We start from the raw sequence: 8503 nt of genomic DNA on the forward strand, positions 1-8503 counted from the left end.
TGATTGGACGCTGAGGAGAGCAAAGCGGCGTTTAATTGGTCGTCTGAGTTTAGGGCTGCTGCCCACTCACCTGTTGCTTGCCGTTATTTTCAGAGATGAATCAAGTGAGAAAGTTAGGTGAATCCCACACTGATCACAAAAAAAAAATCAGATTTTTTTTCTGATTTAGTTATTTATAGGTTTATGTTTGAGTAAAATGATTATTGTTGTTTTATTCTATAAACTACATAGATAACATTTCTCCCAAATTCCAACCAAAAGAACATTGTCATTTAGAGCATTTCTTTGAAGAAAATGAGAAATGGCTAAAATAACAAAATGCAAGATGCAGAGTTTTGAGACCTCAAATAATGCAAAGAAAACAAACTCATATTCATAAAGTTTTAGAAGTTCTGAAATCAACATTTAGTGCAATAACACTGTTTTTATTCACACTTTTTAAGCATCTTGGCATGTTCACCTCCACCAGTCTTACACACTGCTTTTGGGTAATTCTATGCTGCTTTACTCCTGATGTAAAAATTCAAGCAGTTCAGCTTGTTTTGTTGGCTTTTGATCATCCACATTCCTCTTGATTAGATTCCATTCCATATCCTCTTGATATGTTTCTAATTTGGTAAAATCAAAGAAATTCATCATTTTTAAGTGGTCTTTATTTTTTTTTACAGAGCTGTATGTGGGAAAGGTGTTTTGAGAAACTATTTGAGGGAAGAAAAAAATATGTTGGTCATGATGTCAAAAGACCTCAGATGACAAACATTCTATGCATGGATGCTGATAGAAAAGCACATTGACAAATACTAATAAATAAAATACTAAATAAAACAAAATAAAGGACCTAAACATATAATAAAGCGTCATCAAATCTCTGTGAAATATTATATACATGGCAAAAAATATATCAAATTCTAGTTTTAGCCCAGAATTATCCTTTAATTGTGAAAGTGATTAATCATGAGCATTGAACATTAAAAATGGAGCAGGACTAGAAGTTCAGAGCTTAAAGAAACAGACCACTGGGGCTGAGAGAATGCCAACACAAAGAAAAGAGAGCAAAAAAAGAAAGAAAGCAAAAGAGAAAGAAAGATTTAGAGGAAAACTTTTCAATGTTTTTCACAGGAGCAAAGAATTCCTGGGTCTTAGTCAAGGAGGTGACAGACTTCAGCGCAGATTCTCAGAAGCACAGAGATTCTAAATCCAACCGATGAGGGAACGTTATGATAACCTTAGCAGTAAAGCAGTAAATAAAAAAATCCATCAATTACTAAGAATGTGAAGAAGATTAATGATGTAGAGAATCCAGAAACAGGCTGATAGAACAAATCTGGGGTGCGTTTCCCAAAACGTTCTTAACGCTAAGTACTTCGTAACTTCGTACTTACGAACAATCTTAAAATTACGAGCGTTTCCCGAAAGCCTTCGTAACTAACGTAGTACTTAAACTCGTTCGTAACTTTACGAGTGGTCTGACCCACTCGTAAATAACTAAGTTCTTCTTAACGTGGAATCCACGTGCAGTTCTGACTCAAAAACGAAAGAGGCCGCTTTTGATCCTTAAAAAAATGCATTTAAAGATGCATTCAGCATACGTATTTATAAAAAAATAAACAATAAAAAAAAGACTAAATTCCAGACTATTTAAATTAATTTATTAACCTGCGCATATTTATTCATAGTATTTGGGTTTATTATATGGTTGAAATAATCGTATTCACGTGAAGAAAAAGTTACAATTACCTACAAATATAATTTTTATTCACACATATCACACACATATGGATTAAATTAACGGTTTTCCCCAGTCTGACAGTCGTAGTAGTAAACAAATAAGTAAATATATTTTATTTGGCTTTTTATATCATACAAAATTATACCTTTGTGGCTTAATAATGAAGAACTGTATATAAATCGGTGGTCTAGTTTTCATCTGGCTTTGCCTTAAACCTCACAGACACGGGGGCGGAGCCACCAAAGTGCTACTTAAAGGTCCTTCGTAAGTATGGAGACTTAAGAGTGGCTTCTGGAAACAGTCGGAAAAATGGCGTTCTTAAAGTTAAGTCGTTCTTAAAGTTGTTCTTAAATCCCTAAGAACAATCGCTATCGGGAAACGCACCCCTGATCATTAAGTGTGCTTTTTACATGTAATATTGTCGTATTGTGTCATAACACAAAAGATAAGCAAATCAGAAGTGACTATAGTCTGTGACTACTCACTATAACAGCCTAACTATAAGAAGAGTGCCAGAAGGTAACATAGACACCAGCACTTTCTGAAACACTGGAATACTTTAAAGTTTCATATATTTTATTTAGTGAATTATTACAGATTATTTTTTTTAACTCTGTTTTATACTCTGCTTCAGTATTTGGTCAAGAACAAATGTACCAGATTTAGGCTAATCAACAGCTTTTTATTAAAGGCCATTTATGTGGTTATTTTTAATAACAGTTGGTCTACACTCAAAGATGAGTGTAGTCATAGATGTCAAACCTGTCCACACTGGGCTGGTGTGGCTGCAGGTTTAATTCCAGCCAAGCACAAGCACATGTCATCAGTTGTTTGAAGACTGACCAACTGATTAAGCAAGTGGAATCAGGTGAGCTGCCCAATAGATCAAGTTTGACTCCCCTGTTCTAAGCATAAAGGGTTATACCCTTCATATAGCTCTATATAGTACTGAAAAAAAAAAAACATTATTTGACTTGAAATGATAACAGCCTAACTGAAAGTAATTGCCAGAAGCTAACATAGGCACAATTACAACCTAAAACTCTGGCATGCTTCAGAGTTTAATGTTGAAGATGATGTCCAATCATCAGCAGGCCTTTTGAGGCCTTTTTCAGTCATGGTAGGCCTACACTCTAAGCCAATGGGTGTCAGCCCTGTCTACAATTGGCTGGTGTGGCTGCAGGCTTTAATTCCAGCCAAACACAAGCACATTTCATCATTAGTTTGAAGGCTAACCAACTGATTAAACAAGTGGAATCAGGTGAGCTGGCTTTATTTATAATAAAATCCTGCAGCCACACCGGCCCAGTGAGACCAAGTTTGACTCCCCTGTTTATATATAGCCCTATATAGTATTGAAAAATATATATTTGACTGAAGTGCAAGAAGGTAACATAGACACAAACACAACCTAAAAGACTAACATACCTCAGAGTTTAATGTTGAAGTCTCTGAGCATTTGATCTAATGCACCAGATGATGTCTAATCAACAGCAGGTCTTTTAAGGCTGTTTAAACTTTTTTTTTATTTCAATCACGGTAGGCCTACACTCTGAGCCAAGGGTGTCAAACCTGTCAATAACTGGCTGGTGTGGCTGAAGGTTTTCATTCCAGCCAAATACAAACACATTTCTTCAGTTGTCTGAAGACTGACCAACTGATTAAACAAGTGGAATCAGGTGAGCTGCTCAAAGATTAAACCAACCCAGTGTACTTTATATACTTTATCTATTTAGTACTAAAAAAGGTTTATTTGACTTCAAATGATATTAAAACCCATTTGTTTCCTAATAAAACTATTTACAAAAAGATTTTGCAGCTACCTGAAGAAGCTTTTTACCAGACAGTGAACCACTAAAGCAGCCAAATTATTCTCTTAACTGTTTTTACTCTTTATATCACCATTGCCTTTACTACTAATAAAACCTTGATAAGCTTTTTTAAGCACAGTTTAAGACTGCACTATTAATACAAGTCTCCTCAATTGTAACATAGGTTTTTCTCCATAGTGCAGTGAATTTTAGAAATTCTGAATTTAAGACATTCTAAGCTTAGTAAACTCAGATGTTAAAGAGTAATTGCCCTGAATAATAATACAAAATTATATATACATAAAATAAAAAAGAAAATGCAACTTTTGTAGAAAATGTAGGAAAAAACTCAAAAGTTTGGGATGTAATCAAAATGTGCACAATCTCTGGAGTGAATTATATAAGTAAATATATATTTTTAAATATACTTTCTTGTAAATTTCAATGATGCATTTTTTTGACAAAGTAAGTTAATTTGGAATATCAATTTTAAAAGATAATTAAACAAAGAACATTTTTTTGAGAAATGTATTATTTTAACTTCTTTTAAACCAAAATGCTCAGTTAAAATACTCAACATGTCCAAATCTCAAGAAAACAAGTCAAAATGTTTAGAAATCAAAACAGAATATTACATTATTAAGACAATAATTGGAATTTTGAGAGAAGTTTTTGTTTTAAGATACCAGGTTAAAATGTTTAAATACTATGTCAAATATTTGATGAAGTTAAATTGTTGACATAACATGTCATAATTTGATACATTTTAATCAAAATGTTTTGATTTTTATATGTTAAGTAAACAGTGAGAAAGTAATTATTTTAACTTATTTTAAGTCATTCATTGTTATAAGTTGAAATTTTGAGATTATTTTGTCGTTTTTAACTGAAAAGTTGCAAAGATATCATGACTGAATTTCACGCAACCAAGTCAAGATTTCAAAACATAGATACTTATAATTAACAGGTAAAATAAACCAGAAAAAAAGAAAGTGCTTTATTTCCTTGTCTACCTGCAGGTATGAGGAAAAAACAGATGTTGAGAGGTATGTGGTCAGAAGCTTCACTGGCTTTGAACAATACAATCAAACAATAGCCTTTATCATGACTTTAAAAGGGAAAGACCTGCAGTGCATCTAAACAATGAGAACTATTCCCAACCTAATGAGTGCATGCAGTAAGTATGCAGGTTGGCCGATACCAGGCTTTAGTGATAGCAGGCTGGCTGGTTCAGTTTTTAAATGGTGATGTAATTCTTTCCCCTCGGTGTTTAAGAGAGAGTGGAAGTGCCTGCCAGGCTCAGCTGATGGTAATAATGGGGACTTTGCTTCACCAAACAGGAACATGTGTTAACTATCCACATGTGTTTTATATTTTACATTTAAAAAGGTTTTTACAGCTGAATTTGTGCTCCTTTTTTGGGTAATTCTGAGAGCAGACAGTCATGTCCACAGGCTGTTTCAGCTCCTCTCAGAGGAGGATGTTGTAGCACAGTCCTGTGGCGCCATCCACTGCTCAAATATGGACTTCTCAATCTCAGAACTGCTTGTAAACACTGGCTGCAAACGTTTGAATATATCTTTTCTATCTTATTCAGTGTGTTTTATTTCGTTTTGTCAGCGAGGCGGACGTAAGTGCAGGTAAGAGGACATTTATTATTAAAAAATAAAAAATAAATAAACAAGCAAGGGAATAAAGAAACAAACCAAAACAAACAAGAGACTAGGAGAAACAAACGGGTATAGGGTAACTGAGAAATCAAACGAGAAACATAAAGATGACTGCATGAACTAAACAGAACAAGGAAAATAAATAAGGAATAAACAAGGAAAATAAACTAAGATAAACAAGAAACAAGCAGGGAAAATAAACAGTGTGAACCAGGGAACGCAAACACAGATATGATCCCGAAAAACAACAAAGGAAGGATGCAAAAACTGACAAGGAAAAGCAGGAACACAGGGGTATAAACACACAAGAAGGGAAACAGAAATGGGAGACACCTGGAGAAAGTAACGAGGGGGCGGAGCTACAAATTAGACAGAGGAGGGTACACCTGAATGGAAAACTACAGGGGAGCACACTGGGAGACGAGAAACACAAGGAAAACAAGTAAATTTAATATTAAAGACTGTATTAAAGCTACACAGCAACACGTAGAATATGAAGTAAATATAAAGAGTTAAACAAAGCAGAATATATTTTACACTTTAGATTTTTCTAAATAATTAGCTTAATTTCTCTTACAGGACAGATCTGCACACTTTTGGTATTTTAATCTCAGTGTCTTCATGAGGGAGAGTCACCTGGAATAGTTTTCTCAGCGTCTTAAAGGAAGGAGTTCCTGGAGGTGTCTCTCTTCCTTCTTTCTTTAGTTTATTGTTTGTTTGTTTTATTTTCTTGTACTATTCTAATAAATACTCACAATCTGCATCGCTCCCTACCTGACAGAACATTTCAAATAATTAATAAATAGTGGTGGCAAAAGTATTATTTTAGTGCATTAGAACAAATAGAAGAACATGTAATCAATATTTGACAATTAGTAATTAAATAATTGTAATAAATATTCAATCTACTTTAAAAAAACTTATTGATTGACTGACTGATTGGCAGTTGGGTAAGTGATAAATCATGCTAATTAGATATTTCTCAGAACTAGCTTGTATATTTGGTCAATTGGAATACATAACAATGAGCGTGTATCCAGCAGAGCATTGCTGCAACACCAGCGTCTCAGTCAGTCGAGAAAGTCAATTGACGAGCATAACACGTACATCCATTTGGGTTTAATACATCGATTGTGCTTCTCTTCTGTGCAGCCAAGCGTGCAGCTATACGTCAGCCGGGACCCTCAGACAGAGAGGCCCTCACATCAAACACAGCTTTAACAGAGTGATGAGAGCAGAGAAGGAGTACAAAGTGAACAGAGTCTGACATTTAATCAATATAATCATGTTCATCTGTGATACACGTTTATTGAACAACAGAGAATAGGCTGAAACCATGAGACAACATGGTTATAATAATAAATTATTAAAAAGCCATCCCCAACTCTCATAACTCATAACTTTACCCCTAGGATGGTGTGCATCTTCATATCATATCATTGGTCACCTACACACTCTGGATCAGAACTGTCTCTATAAAGCTCATACAACACAACGATATACACATTTAAAACCATTATAAACATCAATTCATAAAACAACACATTCTTGCATAAAGTTAAATAAATATATATTTATATATATTTATAAGATATTGTAGTGCATAACATAGCATGTGTAATGCTCCCTGATACATTTAGCCTTCATAGTCAGAAATGAAGAGGAAAAATTAAGAAAACAGGTTTGGACAGGTTCAGATGCTTCACCTATTGAAGGCATCACAGGTGGCTCTCCTTGGTTAACAGCTTTTAAATATTATAAATATCAAAACATATATGGTTTTCACCCTGTTGATCTTTAACGATGTTGATCAGCCAAGACATGTTTGAAGTTTTGCTAGAATGCATGAAGTAATATTAAAATCACACCTCTTTTTAAATGGCCTCAGTACAGAAGAATAAAATTAGTAAAGAATATTTAAATATTTAATTTTACCTTTGTAAATAATGGCTTGTGGTACAAAACAAGTTTCAGTAAAGACTTTACTGCAGACTAAATCATGCTAATGAACTAACATTATTTTGCATTATTATTTGCAGTCATAAAGAATACACATAGATTTCAAATGAACTACAAAAAAGGGGATTTATTCATTTATTTATTTAGTTTGTTAATTATTTTAATATTCTATAACCTGAACTACTCTTGGCTTGGCCCTCTTTTCAATTTTGATCTTGACTCTGATGATGTTCACTATAAAAAAAAATCTCTCTACATTGCATTTGTATAAAAAAATGAGTTAAATAAGAAGTTTAAGGGTATTTTTATATTTACAGAAGGTAGAAAATATGCTGAAAATTATAATTTGTACATTAAATAACTTGGAAAATGCTAATTCGTTGCATTTTGTGAAATAAATCCCAATGTCTTACACATAAATATGTAAAAAAAAGGGATTAAAACATGCATAATTTCTTAAAAAATATATAAATTATAATTGCTGATTCGAATCCCGTTTATGTAGCTCGTCATCAGCTGCTGGAGCCCTGAGAGAGCACAACTGGTTTTGTTCTCTCTGGGTGGGTATAGTAGGTGGCGCTCTTTCCACTCATCACTCCGAAGGGTGATGTGGATCAGCACAAGGCTGCGTCTGTGAGCTGATGTATCAGAACTGAGTCTGATACTTCTTGGCAATGTTACATCAGCAGCAGTTTGAAAAGAGGCGGAGTCTGACTTCACATGTATGAAGGAGGCATGTGTTAGTCTTCACCCTCCTGGTGTGTTGGGGCATCACTAGTGATAGAAGGAGTCCAAATGAGTGGGTTGGGTAATTGGACTAAAATTACAACAAAGAAAATATAAATAAAAATATAAATTATTAATAGAGCTAGAAAAGTAATAAATAACAGGAAAAAACTGACAAATCCTGTCAATTATTTTGTTTTTAAAAAATTAATTAATTAATTGTATTATCATATGTAGTCACATGACCCTGCTCTGGAAACAACATGGAGCCAACTGAGCCAACTGAGTAACTTAAGCAGATTAAACCAATAAATACTGTAAAATAATCACTTATTCATTATATTTGAGCTAAATTGTTATTCAGTAAGTCATGATATTAATTTGTAGCCACATGGCCCAGCACTATTTGAATCATTTATGATGATGGTTATGATAATTATGATTCTTCATGCTCTAAAGATGCAATCTTCACACAACAGACATGTCTTGGCTGCTCAGATCTTTGGGCATTGGTTAAAAACCCTAGTGAACCGTTCATTTCTCTAGGCTGTGTGATAGCTCTGCTACTTCCTACCGTGTGACATCACTTGCTCACATCACGTACTTTC

The sequence above is a fragment of the Astyanax mexicanus genome, chromosome 20 (genome assembly GCF_023375975.1).
Source record: "Astyanax mexicanus isolate ESR-SI-001 chromosome 20, AstMex3_surface, whole genome shotgun sequence".
NCBI classification, from domain to species: domain Eukaryota; kingdom Metazoa; phylum Chordata; class Actinopteri; order Characiformes; family Acestrorhamphidae; genus Astyanax; species Astyanax mexicanus.